Source organism: Phalacrocorax carbo, chromosome 7 (genome assembly GCF_963921805.1).
Source record: "Phalacrocorax carbo chromosome 7, bPhaCar2.1, whole genome shotgun sequence".
Taxonomy (NCBI): domain Eukaryota; kingdom Metazoa; phylum Chordata; class Aves; order Suliformes; family Phalacrocoracidae; genus Phalacrocorax; species Phalacrocorax carbo.
Window position 1 is genome coordinate 18,342,125 of NC_087519.1, and position 20,073 is coordinate 18,362,197.

A 20,073-nucleotide genomic window follows, 5' to 3' on the forward strand; every position below is an offset into this window, starting at 1 on the left:
TTTTCTACAAAGGAGGTTCTTTCTGGTAATGCAGAAAGTTCTCTGTCTATATGTAGAAAACTACTAACATCTGTGCATTGACAACTGATAAAAACACAGCTCATGTGCAACAGAGCCAGAGATAAGGCTAGACATTTTTTTACTGAAAAACAATAATTTAAAATGAAATACTATCCAGGTTCCATTATATAATGATAAATAGCCATAGAGATGGAAAATACCTGCCTTGTGTTGAGGCCAAGGAAGCACACCCAATCCAGACCCTTCCAAATGCATGGCAGTGTGAGGAAAAATGTTCTCTAGTTGAACACTCCCTCTATAGTTGTGTACTATGCTATGTAATTCTCTAGGCTCTGGGCCCTGCAACTGCGCTTAGAACACCTGCACAAAATATCCATGCTATTTAATTCTTCCTGTTACACATCAGACCTAAATTAACAGCACAACATAGATTAATAGTGTTTATTCAGACAGATGTGTCTGAAAAGATGGAAGAATCAATGATGAAACATGTTAATGAATGCTAAAAATGAAAGAAAATGGAACAAACCCACCACTAATAACCTGAAATAACACTGGTTCACTGTGTTGGACTACTTAAAAATAAGATGTACAGGACTCTGCTGACTGGAGCTGGACTCCTACACAGTTTCCATGCAAACTGCAAATTTCAACAGTGCTGAATTAAGAACATCCAATGCTGTAAGAGACAACTAAAATCTCTGCTACACGTGCAACTGAGGATTGATCTACTGTGCAAACTCATTCCTCATATACTGGTAAGGCCTCACGAAGTCCCTGAAACATTATAAACTGACTGTGATGCTACCAAACCCAGAAATATTAACAGCTCTAGTAAAAAAAAAAAACACAAAACAAAACACCCAAACCAAACCACCCCCCAACCCCCCCCTCAAACCCTCTCCAAAACTCAAATACTAGGTTTCCTACTTACAGCAGTATTTTACTAACTGTTAGTAATAATAACTAGCCATGTACTAACTATTTTTCTTTTTTTCATGTAGCAAACATCACCTCTCTACTCCATTTTGTAGTCATAAGGTAGCAGGTGGTCTGGCTGTTACTTGTACTACCTTACCCTGAAGGAAGACCTTTACAAAAGGCCTGAACTATGCATACTCTATGTTCTGAAAGCAAGGAGAGAGTTGATAGGATCCTCCTTACATACATGTGAACTAGCACTATTTTTCCCCCAGAGGGAGTTTTCTTCTCAGCTCTCTAGAATTTAGAGGGCAGGGAAAATAAAAAAACCACCCAAAACCCAACAACAACAAAATCTTTAAGAAAAAACTTTGCCAGAAAAATACTACTAGCTGTGAAAACCACCACTCCCAGATGGAGTAGTAAAAACTACTAAGCAAGAAAATAAAATACATTGTAAAGAAGGAGACAGTGACTCAGAAGGCAGATGAACACAGTCTCTCCTCAACCCCAAAACCACCACCACCATCTTTGCTCTGCATGGCTAGTCACAGCATTAACACAACTTACACTTTAAATATACACCCTCGGGGAAGACCTAACGCAATCATTCACATTACACCCATCTGTCGATAAGCATCACTCTTGCGTTTAGCAGTATAGACACACATAGATACTTGCCATTTTCCTTTCAAATGTGTCACACATGATAGAAAACCAGCACTTTGAACTGAATGTAAATGGAAACATCTTAACCCTCAAAACACAATGAAGGCCTTAGTTTTCACTTACTTTCTAGCCAAATTTCTTCCCCAAATAATTTTTTATTTATACAGTGCAAATACAAGAGGTAGTGAAAGGGGATAATTTGTTGTATGTTGTAAGAAAAAGTATTTAAAGAGATACTGATTGCTTCTAAATGTTAAGATGGGTTAATAGGACTTGAAATCAATTTAATACAAACTCCGTTACATCTGATCTTTTCTACTCCTTTAAGTACCTCTCTCAAAACTGAGCCATACTTAGAGGTAAACATTCTTCATCTGAATCTAAATTTGACTTCTTCAAAATCAAATAGCTTCATCCAGTTAAACAATATGAAGAATTTTTTTCCAAATAGGCTGAAAGAGATGCATAAGGATAACTAACGAAGCAAAAGCAAGTATGTTAAAATTAATCCCATGCCTACAGAATATAATTAGCTGACAAAACAGAAATGAGGAACAGAAGGAAAACAGTGCACAGTGGACAAATCCTCAGGAAGGCAAAAGGATTCATCTGCAACTGAGATCTTTCATTTCCATAACTTTCAAAGAAAGGATGAGATAGGCACTATCAATAATATACCCAGTTTCAGTGCTCTAGGAAGCCAGCAGAAAGATATTCTCCAATTGCATTAAACCAGTTCCCCACCCCCCACCCCCATTTTTTAATTTCCCTGCAGTGTGACAAGGCTAAATGCCTATTAACATTACTGATTCCTCTCAGCTGGTTTGGCAATATACAGGCTAAGTGCAGTCCACTCTTGTGTTGAAATGTTCATGCTGCTTGCATTTTTGGTTCTGAAGGCAGAAAGACCCTTTTTGTGCACACAGCTCCAGACTTCGAAAGTAATTCTTTCTGACATGCCATATTTGATGGAGAATGTAATAACTCTACAATCTTGACAATATCATGAAAATGAACCAATGCACCAAGTAAGACCATTTCTGTTTAGTGAAACATTTAAGTTTTTTGAGCTCAGGCTGTGCCATTTCTCCTTATTTTCTGCATGCAAAATGTATTTGCATTTTCACAAAGACTTAAATTTTTTAGTAAACCAGAGAGTTTTTATTTGGTTATTATATTTCTAAAGCTGCTCCACTCTTCATTAGATAACACTTTGCCAAATGTTCACATACAAGATAAAAACTATTAAAGGAAAAATTATAATTAACCAATCAAGCCCATTAGTGAAGACTTGTTTAAGAGGGGAACATAATCTTTAAGGGAACTGGTAGTTAATGTAGGCACTCAGCTTTTCAGATTGTCTGAAAGGAATACCACATATATGCAAAAGTAGTTCAGAGCATCTGTTGCCCAAGTAAAAGCGGATTAAATATTAGGATACAGGACCAATCTGAAATATAGATAATGCTCTGCCAAGAGTAGCTGAAAGGAACTTCTGATGTTTTTGCACCAATGAAGACACAATCTTGTGAAAACTGTGGTTTGCCTACAGGAAGGCTGCCTTATTCCCAACATGAAACTTCTCCCTACCCTTTACTTGGGTTAACTTAAACAGTATTTAACACACTACAACCTCAATTCAGTAAACTTTTTGTATTCAGGGGAACACTTCAATCATGCGTTGTTTCAATGTTCCCCTGAATAGCTGGGGACTTTTATCTCTATGTTTAGATACATATATTTTTATTTCTATATAGATATAGTCAGGTCTGCATCCAAGATATAATTGGAAAAAAAATCAGAAACAATTATACATATAAACATGTTTCCCAGTATTCAAAGTGGAACTAGAAGGTAAAAACAAAAGACATTAAAAAACCAAAGCCTGTTCTGGAATATTAGGAGCAAGTTCAATAATGTATATTCCAGAGAGATTGCCTCAGACTGCAACAGGTGAAACAAAAGGCTATAGATGATCAGGAACTACGCATTTTATCTTAGGACAAGTGACTAAAAGAGCCTAGACTGCAGAGCCAATGAAACAAGGTTGAGAACTGGATTGAGACTGCTCTCCATAAATACACCAAGCCACAACTAAATATAGTCTCAAAATAAAGACAGGTGTCTCAGTGACAGAAATACTGGGAACAATCCTTCCTTAGAAGCTGGGAAGAAAACAGTGAATTATTTTTAAAAATAGAGCTACTTAAGTACATGTAAAGTATAATAAAATATCCTGCAGTGATAGGAAACCAGACTTAAAAAACTAGGCAATTTTCTAGCAATCCCGTGGGATTATTCTTTTTTACCATTACTGAATAAGCTGAGTTTCTAGGAAACCCTTTTCAGGGGTTATTCTCACTAGGCAATGGAATAAGATGGTCCTCACTACAATATTAAAACAATTTCCATGTGACAAAAACCTGTATTGAAACTTTTTCCTGTCTCTATAATTTAAACTTGGAAAATTATATAAGCATTTATACATGTGTAGGAATTTGCTTACTGTTATAATAGGACGTACACATATAGATGTGGTTTAGATGCAGATGCAAAGAAGATATCAGAAGTTTAAAAGTGAGATTATTCCTGAAAATGAGTTTATACAGTAATTCACACTAATTCACAGTGCAAAACACAACCTTAAATTCATAGCAGTATTTTATAACCCCTTTTCAGGGGTTAAAGTGACTATACATGAAGAATTGGCATAAGAAGAAGTTGTCTCTTTAGAAAAAAAGTCTTCTCCCTGTTTTCTGATTTTCTAATAAACAAATGTGTAGCATATATTAAAATATAGACTAAGTTATAAATGTTCATCTTTGTATGTAAATAGAGGATATAATACAGCTTATCAATAAAAAAGATACCTGATTACCTAAACAACATACTAAGCTTAGTTGACAGGCCTTTCCCCTCCATATAATTTGACTTTAAAAAAAAAACCAACAAAACAAAAAAAACCAATGAAACAAACAAAACTTTTACTCCATTGGTAAAACAGGTAAGTACTAGCTATAGGAATTCACACTTCTTTACTAAGCTGATGATAATTATACATCTGATAAGTGGTTTTATTAAAACAAAACAAACCACACAAATGAACTAACAAACCAAACAACAAAACAACAACTACTATATGACCATGTTGCTAAAAATGCATTTAGTTTTTTTGGTGTGGAGCAAGCATGGGAAATGCATACACATTAAAGTGTTAACAGCTCACATAAAGGTAAGGTTATTCTCTACTTTTCAAAGGAACTTAATGGCAAATCAATGCTGTTTCCCAGAACATGTGTTTTGTTTTGTTCACTGTCAACTAGACTGCTATTAATTTTTGGCAAGAAAGGAAGAATAAATACTTTTTACAGGGATAAGAAAAACCCTTAAAATATTGGACTACAAATTCTAACAGAAATACTAGTTCAAAATACCAAACACGAAAGAAAAATGGAAGAATTCCCAAAGATCTAAGCAAAGTACGTGCAATGAGAAAATTTCATTGGTGTTTTATAAAATTGTAACAGTATGGTGTAAAATTTAAGCATATATTGAGTAACATCCATCTAAAACACTTCTATACAAAACATTGTAGAAGCAGTTAAAAAACCCACAAAACCATGTGCTTAGTTTTAAGCATATACTGAAATCCTACCCAAGAGATAAGAAGCTGCTTTGGTGCCCCAGGCAGTGCAATGGACCAGTTGCTACTGATTTTAATCGCCTGTCTTAGCACTTCTCCAAGAGTTTTACAGGTCCAAAGTATCCTATCAGAGGACTGAAGAGGGCTTTTTTTTGTTTGTTTTTATTTCCCTCTAGTAATGAGATTAGACCCATTCTGCCACAGCTGGCATCACTGCTATTCAATCAAAATTTCTACCTGCAATCTATAGCTGGGGCCTAGCTAAACTGCTGTTTGCAACTCAGGCTGTAACAGCAACTATCCAAAGACAGTTGTAGCCTTTTACTTGTAGGAGCAATACAGCTTCTGACATAACCATTTTTCCTTTGTTTTCCTTAGTACTTGGCAGTCTCCTTGATCTTTAGATCTTTTTCCACAAGTTTGATTTACCACAAAACAAAAAAAAAAATTTAAAAATCAAAAGCTTTCTTGCATGACAGGGGGACAGCTGGGCATAGAAGTGTTCTGCTAACAGACCACAGGATAGTCATTTAAGAAAGTGGAGATGGTATTTTTTTGCTAACTGTAGAATTTGCTCAGTGGTCTGAAATGTACTGTTTCTCTCAGATACACAAAGAATAGCCTAAATCAATTCCTCTTTTTCCTCTTAGACTATGCTCAGAGAATGACAGTTGAAGGAAAGATGAATATTTTATTTCAATTAGTAAGGAGGAGAAGGCAAATCTACTAGTAGTATAATGCCCCATACATAAATGCAAATATAGTAAAAAAACCAACCAACCAAACAAAACCCCAAACAAACCCAAAAGCAACAACAAAAAACAGTCCACAGTCTTAAGTTAGCACCTTGATAAACTGCACAGGCATGTTCCAACACACTACAGTCTGGCTTGTTATTCATCTTTATTTTGCACTAGGATGAAATCTTGCTGGTAGCATCCAGCAGAGTTTAATTTTTTGGTATGGATGACCAGAGCATTAGAACATATTTAGGCTTGAGAAACCTGCAAAGTGATGCACACATACAAATCATGGTCTTTCATGTCTCACTTGTAACTGCTATCAGCCAGAAAATGCCACTTGCAACCATGCACCAGTGAAGGAGATGCAGAATTATGGATGGTAACACTGTCTTAACACTTGGAAGTTGTCTGCTACAGACACCTTTAAGCTGTTTAATGTAGCATGTTTCAACAAGACTGACTGTTCTCCTGCAACACCACCAAGACACTCCTCTATCACTGACAGTACAGGTTTCGCTTTACATACCTACCTAGCTGCTAATGCCAGTAGCTATCTCTGAATGTATATTTAGCTGTGGACATCTCAGAGTGAATCCCTGCTTGTAACAGAACAGAATTAAACCCTTTTTTAGGCTGGGGCGCTTTTTGGTGTGGGTGTGGGGGTGTGTGGGGGTGTGTGGGTGTGTTGACGCGCATGTGTGCGTGCGTGTCCAAAGTTTGCATAATTATGCAAACAACTACTAACAGACTTTTATAATTATTCTTAATTGTCTACTTCAAATTTTCAGCAATTTAAAAGAAAATCATTCTATTCAGGAGACTGTTATGAGTTAAAAAGAAGCTACCGGAATAATCTCTACTGAAATGCTTGTTCTAATTTAACTGAAAACCTCCCAATGTTTCTGAAAATGCTAATTATTTTTAATTAGTCTCACATTTGACAATTGTTTCATTGTTCTTTGCTTCTTTCTGTAATCCTGAAGGTTTAAATTTTGACAGTTTAACATCTATATTTGTTATATAGCAATGGACAAAAACCTCTGTATGGCCCTTCATAAATTCACGTTACTTAGTTATCTTCTTGATATATTTGTATATTTATAATTAAATTAATTTTACTGCTTGCAGAAATAATAGCTTATTTTCTTATTTTTGTTGGTCCTTTGAATTGAAATGGCCCAACAATTTGACAATTACATTTAACACAGGTTTTCTGTTATTCAAAGGGAGTTTTGTGTGTCAGTAAGAATCCAGTATTTAGACTGCCACAAGCCATGTCATTTGCAGATGAGATATTACCTGGCCGATACACCAGTACAGTGACTACACAAAAATCAATAACGCTTCCTTATTAATTACTTCTATTAAAAATATCCTTGGAAATTTCTACCATAGTGGTAATGTTAAGTCAAAACAAACATACTAATTTTGAATTCTGACAGAGAAAATTTCAGCAATAACTACCTTTCCCACAGAAGGGGGGGAAAATGTATTTTTCTTGAAAGGTGTATATTTTTGCATACAATTTTTTTGTTTGTTGGTTGATTTTTAACAAGTATTAGTGCAACTGTAGTACTTCATCCCGGAAGCACAATTTTATTGTTTTTAAAATCAACTGAAAAATAACCAGGAGGAAGAACTCAGTTTCAGAGAAATGCCAAAGCAGAAGCTACATAATGTGAAGTCTTTTTAAAATTCCAGCCTGATGACAGTTGTGTATGACATTGTGCAACTCTCAAAATTTAAAAGGAGAAATCTGCCAAATTACTCAACAGCATCTTTAGCTATATGAAGAAAGCTGTAGATTTGTAATTCCATTTTATTTTTTTATTTACCATGATTCAGTAATTGGAAGGAAGAAAAAAAACCACATGAGGTTCAGAGAAAAGTTATGTTAAAGAGGAGAAAGCAGAGGTAAAACATGTCTGCACAGTCTAATAAGCCAAGTAAAAATCAGTTCAGGCACACAAATTACTACTCTAGATATCACATAGTATCTTCTGAGTTTCAGCTACTGCTCCAGAAGTGTATGGGTTTCTGTCATATTTGCTAGTCCCATGAGGCTATCCCAAATAATACAGACCTTTAAGAATGGCAATGCACGTCTATGTGTAAGAAAGGTACCCGAGTCACCTATTTCTACCTGTAATACTTCTCAGGTGTATATGTAGGTATCTGAATCACACCTGGAATACTGAAAGATCCAGGACTTGGGGATTTTTTAAAAAATTCTTTATTTAAATGTTCACCTTTATTTGTCAAAGCTGGAAAAAAACATAAATAAATCCAAACAACTGGACAAATTCTGACATCAAATTTTTCCAGAAAATTATTAAGTTCTCAAGACAGTTTTGTCCTAGACATGATGACTTTAGTTGGAAAGACGCACAGTGTCTCAACAAATGCATTCAAATAGAAGCTTGCTCTGTTTCCTAGCAAAAGTTGCTCTCAGGTGATTGGGTGACCAAAACTGGTTACAAAGAAATATTCCACACCTTTTCTTCACTCAGGACATCCTAGCTCCCCCCTGCAGTGATTTCACTGTTCCCAGAGACTCCCAGGACTACATCATCTACAAAATCTCTCTAGCATTACCCTAACTTGCACAGCACTGATGCTGCCTACCAGCAGGATACTCCAGCACACCAGAAATTCAAATTTGACCATAAATCACTGGAAACAACACAGCTTTTTCACAGAATGCATAAAGCTGCTTAAACAAAACACTCTCAGAACAGACCTCACAGATCATAACGGACTTAATAATTGAAGTTAAAAGTAGATATTTATGCAGACTTCTATAACACAGAATTTTAAAGCCAATTAAAAGACAGTATATCTCTCAAGTATTTTACCTTGACACTTTGTATTCATCCCATTCAAGTTAGATCAGAGATTACTTTGCCAGCCTCGCACCTGTTTTGTTTTAAACAGGTTTATCTTCAAATAGCTTCCAGTTTTAGCTGCCAAGAATATAAAGATGAAAGCCAGTTTTCAACCTCACAGTCAGAAGAACATCTCCCATAGAAATAAATGTATATTATACACTTTTATCACAGACGAAGCGGACCTAAATTCTGTAACCTGTCTTGTACTACTAAGGTGTCCTGGTTTCAGCTGGGATAGAGTTAAATTTCTTCGTAGTAGCTAGTATGAGACTATGTTTTGGATTTTTGCTGGAAACAGTGGTGATAAAATGGAGATGTTTTAGTTGTTGCTAAGTAGCACATACACTGGTCAAGGACTTTTTCAGCTCCCCATGCTCTGCCCGGTGCACAAGAAGGTGGGAGGGGACACAGCCAGCACAGCTGACCCAAACTGACCAACGGGATACTCCATACCATATGATGTCATGCTCAGTATATAAAGCTGGGGGAAGAAGAAGAAAGGGGGGATGTTTGGAGTGATGACGTTTGTCTTCCCAGGTAACCGTTACCCCGTGATGGAGCCCTGCTTTCCTGGAGATGGCTGAGCACCTGCCTGCCCATGGGAAGCAGTGAATGAATTAATTGTTTTGTTCTGCTCCCGCACGCAGCTTTTGCTTTACCTATTAAACTGTCTTTATCTCAAACCATGGGTTGCCTCACTTTTACTCTTCTGGTTCTCTCTCCCGTCCCATAAGGGGGGAGTGAGCGAGCGGCTGCATGGTGCTTGGTTGCTGACTGGGGCTAAACCACAACATAAGGCCATGCTGCTCACAGAACTCCAATGAAAGAAACAAAATATTATTCAGGAAACATGTCTGTAAAAACTGTAACATTTAAGCTATTGTACCCTTCACCAAAATGCTCCTTAAAGCCTCTGTACTGAGCTAGGAAGGCTGGCTTCTAAGTCTAAAACCACCTTTAATCTGACTCAGTTGAAATTAGCTGCACTTGACTGAGTTCTACTCTCAGAATGGCAAATCAGTTCTTTAAGAAGCACTGCATAATTACATTACAGAAGGAACATGTGGTCACAACTTATTTGCAATAATAATCACTCAGTTCTGCAAAATCCATAAAAATGATTTTAAAAGTTCCTGGATGCATAAGATCTTGACAGTAGGTGTAGTTACAGTCATTAATTAAAAGGCATTAGATGTAGTAGCCACAATTATAACTAGCTAACAAAAGGTAACATGCACTAGACCTTATGGCAAAGTGGGGTATTTATATGTTAACTATAAAACAAGGACTCTCAAAACATGCAAGATTAATGCAAGATTAAAACTCTAATCTTAACACAGTTTGCTCTCACAAACACATATATCATATACTCTGCAAATACTCTGCATGCATAAAATTTACTTCAGTATGTAAAAGCAGGATGTCTGAATAACCATTATTGGATATCTGTAACATGGAGTTTCATTAATTTTTACCAAGTTTGCATTGCATTAAAAATTAAACACTTGGGCCTACAGGCACCACGAAATGCGTGCAGCTCAACAACCAGCACAATGACGACCAGCTTAACCACTTGCTGTTTCTTACATTTTGATTTATTTAGACCCCTATTTCTACACTGTGAATTCTAAAATTAATTGTCATAGCAACAGGAATCTAAGTCTTCATTTACAATGCAGATAATCTTTTCAATCATGTTATCCATGCATAACCCAATAGCTTCTGATTCGCAATGTCATCTCTTAATGGGGGGTGTGGGGAGAGGAACAGAACACACACGTATGATACACTGGCATGCAGTGGCCAGGAAGCACCTCAACCTCAACCTCTGCTTTACAGCAAGTTACTTCCTCCTATACTTTCACTTAAGAACAGCTGCTGCAGAAAAGCCAGGCTGCTAAGATTAGTTCTCCTGTTAAGGCAGCTTGTTATTGAGCCATAAATAGATACACAGCTGATTAAAGCTACCTGTAAGCAAGCTTTTAATGTGACTGACTTACAACAGGCTTGAGGCATGTGTCAGATGGGTGTTACGCTGCTGGTTTTTGGTGAGGAAAATAATCCATTTTCGCCACAGTAGAAGGTATGAATAAGCCAAATTTTGTCCCCTGAGAAATCTGGAAAAAAAGAAGTAGTATATTAATCATTATACTTATTCTGTGCTATCTGAATAATAATGACAACTGGCTAAAATGAACTTTACTTTTGACCTCAACAACCTAATGAATGTACTACTCTCAATGCAGATAAATTACCATATACAATAATTTGCATTAAGAAGATAACTCGGGCACAACCCAGACAATTAAGAGAAAAAATATTAACTATGAATGTACAAAAATGTCATTACTGCTATCCTTTCTGAAAAGGGTAATTCCACTTAAAAATTCCCCTAACAGTTCTCTTTCTTGAGATTCATCACATTGTTCAACACATTAGCTCCACAGAAAATCAAACCCTTTCCATCCAACACTCTACCTACTACTTCACTTGAAAGACGATTTCACATATGTGCTTGCAGTACATACATTTTTTTAAGTGCATTATAGAATCATGGAATGGCTTCGGTTGGAAGGGACCTTTAGAAGTGATCTAGTCCAACCCCCCCTGCAGTGAGCAGGGACATCTTCAACTAGATCAGGTTGCTCTGAGCCCAATCCAACCTGACCTTGAATGTTTCCAGGGATGGGGCATCTACTACCTCTCTGGGCAACCTGGTCCAGTGTTTCACCACCCTCAATGTGAAATGTTTTTTCCATATGCCCAGTCTAAATCTACCCTCCTTTAGTTTAAAGCCATTACCCCTTGTCCTGTCTCAACAGGCCTTGCTAAAGAGGTTGCCCCCATCCTTCCTATAGTCCCACTTTAAGTCTACTGGGAGACTGTTGCGGCCTTCCCGCAGCCTTCTCTTCTGCAGGCTGAACAATCCCTACTCTCTCAGCCTGTCCTTGTAGAAAAGGTGCTTCAGCCCTCGGATCATTTCTGTGGCCCTCCTCTAGACCTGCTCCAAGAGGTCCATGTCCTTCTTGTGCTGAGGGCTCCAGAGCTGGATGCAGCACTCCAGGTGGGGTCTCACCAGAGTGGAGTAAAGGGGCAGAAGCACCTCCCTCGACCTGCTGGCCACTCTCCTTTTGATGCAGCCCAGGATACAGCTGGCTTTCTGTGCTGCAAGCGCACATTGTTGGCTCATGTCCACCTTTTCATTCACCAGTACCCCCAACTCCTTCTCTGCAGGCTGCTTTAAGACCTTTAAGATCTTGAGTCCAACTGTATACCTAACACTGCCAAGTTCACCCCTAAACCATGTCCTTATGTGCCACATCTACTAGGTCTTCTAAATACCTTCAGGGACGGTGACTCAACCACCTCCCTGGGCAGCCTGTTCCAATGCTTGACAACCCTATCAATCTACCATTTCAATGTACCATTTAAACAATGCTAAAAATTATACCATTTAATTGTAAATACGTGATCTGAAAGATTACTATGGATACTATGATTGTTAGGGCAGAAGGAAGTGCATGTAGATCAACATCTCTGGCATTTCTCACACACACACTATAGCTTCAAGAATATTTTTTTCTGGTTTTGTTTCTGTGGTTTTGTTTGTTTTGAGTTTTTTTCGTTTGTTTTGTTTTCATCTCTTTCACCGAACAATATCTTTAACTTGATAATAGAGTGTGCAAAAACTCAAGCTTATACCTAACTTGCAGTTAGATTTATAGCCATTATTGTTACCCCTGCAAATAATTTCTTCAGTCATTCTGTGAAATGCAAGTTCTTCCTTACACTTCGTCACAAATGGCCATTCACCTGACTAGTGTGTGGGAGTTTATAATCACAATATGTGTAGGAATCGAACATCAAGGCTAACTTCAGTTCCTAAGAACTTGATTTTGCTCTTATGTATGGTGCTTCTGAAAGAGCCTTCTCCCTTCTCTTTACCTCCCGAGTACATAGCAAGCTATAGGCTAAAGTTAGCTTCTGTGAATACCCAGTTTAAGATCAACCTTAAATACTGCTTATATTCTTATATTCTGTGTATAATATTGCCCTGTATAGCGGGCCAATAACTGAAGAATGGCCCCCCATATGACCACAACAATTTATAGATATAAATACAAAGAATAAAATTATCATTAGATATCGGAAGGTTCAGGGTGTAATCTCGGCTGAAACTCCTTTATAATTCTGAGGACAAATTTTTAATTTATCTTTTTACTTTTGCATGGTCCCTGCAATAACTTCTGTGTGAAGTTAGCAAAGAAAATACAGAAACACAGATTAGATGGTACATATATATTTCAAAACAAAGAACTCAAACAGGCAGAGAAGTTTTTAACTGAGAATGAATATTCACAGTAATTTTCTCAGTTTCTCCCTGTTTTTTCTGACATTCAAAGTAATCACTGGCAAGGAGCTGAAGAAGTTTCCTCCGCTCAGTTTTTAGAAGTACCTGAATTCTCTTCTGAGACTCTCATGCAATCCTTGTCCTAAACTCAAAAGGGATCCTATTTTCCACTTCTACTTCTGACACAGGACTGAAACACTTCCTACAATCTTCTCAGCAGCTTAGGACCAGCTGCACAGTGCTGAAAACCTTCTCTGCTTACATTCTGTTTTACCTGGATCAGCATCTCCCCACAAACTCTCAAGTGTATGCTCACTTCCACTACCTTTGTTTCATGCATGCAATCTGAAGTAGTCTTAGGACAAGACAAAAGCATTATCTTTCATAACATCAGCGTTGTGCTTAGTTTCTGTTAAGACTAGGCTTCTTCAGTGTAAGTTCTACATTCAGAACAAGGCCTTACCTACAGTTTCATGGCTTAGTGGTTCTCTGCAAAAATTTCATTTAGCTCAAGCAACATATGAAGGAAAAGATGTCTCTAATAATAAGGAAGCAGTAATATTTAAGATGTGATAACAAGATTACCTGAAGGAAGAGGTTTTTATGTTAAAGATGGCCACTATCAGTATGTAGGTCCTCTTAAAGAGAAATGACAAGCATCAGAGAAATTATTATTCTAGTTACAGGAAGTTGCTCTACCATGTCCTGCAGATGTCTGTGTCAAAAACTGTGGGGTAGGGTACAAAATCTGACACACAGCATCTGTCCATATGTCATCTACAAAAGATCGATGACTGGCTAATGTTTCATTTTCTTGCAAACACTGTTGACTTTGACAGTTGTTATTCCCCAGAGTAAAGCACCACTTTGATGATCTAACTTTTTAATGACCAGTTCTTGAGCACAGTCTGAAGTGCTAGCACAGATTTTCTTTTTGTACTGAACCTTCATTACTTGAAATCTCTTTCTAACCACTGCATGAGAAATATCTATCGCTTTATCTATTTCCTAAGTCTTTATCCTCAGAAGTTACTGATGAAGGAAAAGATTTCTCCTCTAGCTAGAAAAATTCTTATTTACCCTGACTAGTTGCTTCTTCCATGTGAGAAATGGAATACATTTCTCCCTTCCTTGGCTTATGCTAGTTTGATTCAGAAAATGCATGCATTGGATTGAGCTGACAGGGGTATGAAGGCAGAAGCTTAAAGGACATAAAAAGTATTAGCATTATGAGCTTTGTATAGTCTTACTGATACAATTCTCCAAGCACCCTTCATCGTCTTGTACACAGAGATTAGAGAAAGGCTGAAATGCTTAATTTTATGTCAAGTGCACAGTCAACACATTAAGACTTCAGTCTAGCCTTTTAAAATGGAGTCCTCAGCATATTCATGCCTTGAGGTAGACAATTCAGCTGCTATTTTAAACACCAGGCTTGAATGTCTGTTACTCTTCACTTTGCATCGCTCCTCACATCCAGGCAAAACACATAAAGGTGATTTTTCCATGTTCCCCTTGAAAATACTAATCCTGCCAATTGGTTCATCCTACAGCTTCAGTGACAGACTGACAGGGAAGTTCTCTCTCTTATAAGTACCCTAAAAATAATAACAGAATTGAACTTCTGAGATTCAGATTATGTACAAAAAGCAAGTCCTTCTAAGTCCTTAGATGTATATAATGTAGAAAGAATAGCAAGTTACTAGCTTGCCAGGCATTCATAAAATGTGCCAGAATGCAACAGTAAGCATATCAGTTCAGTGCATAAAGCAGCTAAGTAAGTGACAGCAAGAAAGAGCTCAGACAGACACACAATGCAGCAAACCAGAATTGGTTATTTCCCCCAACCCTGTGAGTCCCATCCTCATTTCTGTGAAACACGAAGTTCTTCAGTTATTACATTTAGTTTGGAATAATAAACTAAGAATAGAAGGCTTAATTCATTTTCCCATTAAAAACTATGCTTTAATGTCATCTCCAAGACTTTTAGAACAACTAGAAATACAAAGGAGAAAGAGATATGAGACATGGAATCTGGAATGATTAATTTCACAACATTTTGAAGATGCATAATTTAAGTATAGTAACTGTGTGTTTCACTTAAACTATGTAAGTCATTGAGGTCTGTGAAGAACCCACTAGGAAACCTGAAAACCATCATCAGACAAATCTAGAGAGAAAGCACTCTTCCTCCCATTTGAATAGTACAGAACAATATATCACGGATGCAGTATTAAAGGCCATTAAACAACTCAAGAGTAGTCACAGCTCGTTATGCAGCTGATCAGAACCTGAATCTTGAATTCCTCCTCAGTTCAGGGTGTCAAACTGTAGGAAAGTCATGCAGTAAAGGTCATACGTCACACTTGATACTGAGGAAGGACTGAAATATGACTATAATCAATTACAGCGGATACTAACTTGTTTTCAGTACTCTAAAGACACTCATTCTTACAGACACTATAGCAGGATTAAATCACAAATCTTATAGATCATGTTCAATGGTTGCAATCTTTGCTTAGGTTAAAAATATGCAAGTTAGTATCAGGGTTAGGGAAAAACACCATGTTTTTTTGCAGTTATGGGCTATTTCTAAAACTTTCTGCCAGGGTAGGGGAGGACAGGAACATATAAGTGTGTTATTTTCAATGCCAACTCAACAGATCACTTTTCATGTTAGAAAGGGAAATAAAGTGGCAAGTTCTGTTCAACTATCTAAGAAGAAAAGTCCCAACTCTGAATTAAGTCCTGAAGAAATTGCTGAAAGACATTCTAGTGCAGTTGAAAAGATCTCTCTTTTGAGTCCTAGGGAAAGAAATAATACCAAGTGAAGAAGTAGTACCAAGTGAAAAGCAATATCAAAGGAACACGTTGCAATAGGCTGAATGCCTCAGGTTTGGCCTAAATGAGAGAATTCTATTGATACATAAAATGTTTCTTAAAGAGGAGGGGGGGAGTTCTCTGTGACCAACAATCACAGGCAGCTACAGTTGCACACTTGATAAAAATTGTGCCTAATGGTATAAATTAATTTGTTTGGAGGACCCCTGTAATCGACAAACTCAAATCAGGGTTGACTTACAAATTGGTACCTACAGAAGGTGGATTTACAATGCTATCTCTGACAACAAACTTCTAGCCTCTGAGGATGTTAGCAGTATTACTTCAGTTCATATGAGGAGCATACATTAATTTATATGTTGCTGTGAAATATCAGTATAGAAATTATTAGAGGAGACAAGACATACACTAAGTATATCTTTCAAAACTTGTCAGAGACCTCTCACACTCCAATTAGAGACATCCTGGAAGGACAATAGGAAGAGCTGAAAATTTTCTTCAAGTGAAATAACAAAACAGTGAGCTTGGTCATCTGTGCCTTTGTTCTGGCTTATTAAAGATTTTTTAAATCTTTTTTTTTTTCTGTGCGTCAAGTGACAAGACTAAACATGCGGATCTTTAGAAAAGATAAAGGCAAAAGCAGTACTGTAAAATTATAGTTCCCTGCTGTTTTCTTGGAATCTGTTTCTTTTTTGTCTTGCAACTGCTTTTCAGACTTAACTGGCTCAACAACAGAACTCAGAGGGTCATGATCAACGGAGCAGAGTCTGGATGGAGGCCTGTGACTAGTGGTGTTCCCCAGGGGTCTCTGCTTGGTCTAGCCCTGTTCAACATATTCATCAATGACCTGGATGATGGGATAGAGTGTAGCCGCAGCAAGTTCACTGATGATACCAAGCTGGGAGGAATGTCTGATACACCAGAAGGCTGTGCTGCCATCCAGTGAGACCTGGACAGGCTAGAGAAGCTGGGCTGAGGGGAACCTGATAAATTCAACAGGAGCAAGTGCAAGGTCCTGCATCTGAGGAGGAACAACCTCACATACCAGTACAGGTTGGGGGCTGAACTACTGGAAAGTGGCCCTGCTGAGAAAGACCTGGGAGTGCTGGTAGACAACAAGCTGACCATGAGCCATCAATGTGCCCTTGTGGCCAAGAAGGCCAATGGTATCCTGGGATGCATTAAAAGGAATGTGGCCAGCAGGTCGAGAGAGGTTATCCTCCCCCTCTGCTCTGCCCTAGTGAGACCACATTTGGAGTACTGTGTCCAGTTTTGGGCCCTCCAGTTTAAGAAGGATGTGGAACTCCTTGAGCAAGTTCAGCAGAGAGCTACCAAGATGAGCAGGGGACTGGAGCATCTCCCTTATGAGGAAAGGCTGAGAGAACAGGGTTTATTTAGCCTGGAGAAGAAAAGACTGAGGGGGGATCTCATCAATACTTATAAATATCTAAAGGGTGGGTGTCAGGATGATGGGACTAGGCTCGTTTCCTTAGTGCCCAATGACAGGACAAGGGGCAATGGGCTCAAGTTGGAACACAGCAAGTTCCACCAAAACTTGAGAAGAAACTTCTTTACTGTGAGGGTGACAGAGCCCTGAAACAGGCTGCCCAGAGAGGCTGTAGAGCCTCCTTCCCTGGAGACATTCAAAACCCGCCTGTTCCTGTGCCCCCTGCTCTAGGTGTTCCTGCTCAAGTAGCGGAGGTGGACAAGATGATCTCCAGAGGTCCCTTCCAACCCCTACCATTCTGTGATTCTGTGACTTATGCTTATTATATTAGCAAACTATAAATTTCACTTCATTTTCCAACAAAAAGTCTAGTGACATGTCTAGTGTGAAATTATCTAGTATTAAGAATGGCTGTTTATTGAAACTTAAAGAAAATATAAGATGCCCAAAGCAGCAAGAAAAACCCCTCTTTCATTTAGTCAAATCAATTTGGCAACATTCTGTAAGTTTCCTCTCACCACAAATAAGCTATAGCTACCTCTACAGTCATAAAAATTGTTAATCTTGTCAGATTTATAAGGCAATATTAAAAAAGTAACAACAATTAACAGGAAATACTTAGGCTCCACAAGGAGAACTGCTAGCTGATCAATCAAGGGAAGCATTATAAGAAAACATGCAGAAGAACTGTACACAAAGAAAAGCATTAGCAACTAACAGATATTCAAAGTTTGATGTTAAAATAGTGCAGCCTGATTTTTGAGAGCTTTTGAACATTTCTGACCAACTTCAACAGGATTAATGGATATTTAACATCTCTAAGAAGTAGACCATTGGTTCTAATTGCCACTGTTGTCATCATCTATTACGTTCTGTGAAAAGCAGGACACAGTTGAAGTTAAATATCAGTGTGCGAAACAGGAAATTTAGAAAGTCAGGAAAGAAATGGAAATTGCTGTTGATTGCAAAATTAGCCTGGGGATGGGGGAATAAACCCTTCCACCACACTGAATATTAATGTCCAGGCAACAGCTAAAGAAAATAACAACTGTGCCTGTTTTTTTTAACTTATGTACCAAATTCACATATGAAAACAGCACCTGCAAACTAAATGAAGAACAATCTCTTCTGAAACAAACTGCTCATCATAGATTACTAGACAGAAAAAAGAGGGGAAAATAAAACAGAATTTGCATTCTCCTTGAGCCTTAGTCAACAAACGTGATGACAACATCACTCTAAGGAATTAGAACAGGTTTTGTAGAGCTTACTGCAAGCTTCAGCACACAAATATCTTCCAGTTCAATCTACTGCAGAAGGAATTATTTATATAATTTTTAAACATCTCAAATGCATGGATTTCAGAAATACCTGTATTTTTGCCTGCTTTTTATAATAAAAAAGCCCCGGAAAGTAGACAGATTCACAAAAACAAAAATTCCTTGAGGTTATCCAAAGTGACATTCTGTTTCACACATTTAAATTTTTTGTCTTTATTTTAAAGACACATTGATCAAACTCCTCTGCTTTGCTGCTGATCTCAAGCTAAACACATCACAAAGCTGACTGGGAGTTGATGCTGATTATTTTTAGAAACAATGTATCATCACTTTGGACAACACACCCTGTCAATTTATTAGAAACTTTTCAAAGCAGCATGGCAGAAAATTGCTCTTCCTGACTAGCAGGTCTACTTATTAGACAGAAAAGCAAGCAAGAAGGGAAGAATCCTGTTATTCTTGATTGAAAATAAAAAGACACGGAGGTGGAGAAGGAATGATTTCAATTATGATCTATAATTTCAGTTAGGTGTTACATGAAATACAAACAGCTGGGGGGAGGAGAGGGAAAGAGAAAAAACCTATTACTTGGTTGTGGGGTCTTGGTCCCACAACAGATCAGCACTGTTTGGTAAGACAGATGGTCATCAAACAGGCAAGACTACACATGAAGGCAGGAGGAGCAGGGAAGATTTTGCTTGAAACCATGTTCTTCCATCACTTGCAAATAAGCAACTAGATAAGCTAATCAAAATCGTGGCTTAAGGAGTGACCAACCACAGTGCAAGAAGCAGAGAAACAGGGTTACTCTCATTTCCCTGTTTAGTTTTGTAGAAACCTATTTGAAAAATTAAGCTTTTATTGTTTATGCCAGTCACTTTCCATCAAATCAGTCAGTTTGCCAGACACTGAATACGTGCAATATTTGGTCACCTGAGACAGCTTTTCTTTTATTTACATATGTTTTTCAGTTTGCTGAACCAGTCAGTTAACCAGCAGTATTCTCCATTTCATGACAGACAGAATGAGCTAATTTCTTGGAGCTGCAGTCAGTAGACACTGAAAAGCAAACCATCTGTGGGGAGTTCATAATACTTTAAAATGTAAAAAGGTACAAGCTCAACTTTATCTAGTGTATAATAATTTGTTTTTTCAAGCACTAGCATCAAAGTGGTGGTGTCAGGAAAAGAAGGAGGTCATTATCATCAACTAGTCAAATATTTAAACTTGGATCTGAACTAAGCTATTACCACAGTATTTGTGTTTTAA

General features: G+C 37.7%; 1 protein-coding gene across 9 annotated transcripts in view; it reads right to left on the reverse strand.

The window, feature by feature from the left end:
• OTUD7A (OTU deubiquitinase 7A) overlaps positions 1-20,073 on the reverse strand; it is a 163,087-nt gene that overhangs the window by 72,933 nt on the left and 70,081 nt on the right. For 5 of the 9 annotated variants that reach the window (XM_064456609.1, XM_064456613.1, XM_064456606.1 and 2 more), the window contains one exon: positions 10,886-11,002. The exons of 2 other annotated variants lie outside the window; for them this stretch is intronic. The gene's annotated coding sequence lies outside the window, so the exon portion shown is untranslated. Of the gene's footprint in view, positions 1-8,852; positions 8,961-10,885; positions 11,003-13,821; positions 13,883-20,073 lie in introns of those variants that run through there. 2 more of the 9 variants (XM_064456607.1, XM_064456610.1) reach the window with 2 other exon arrangements.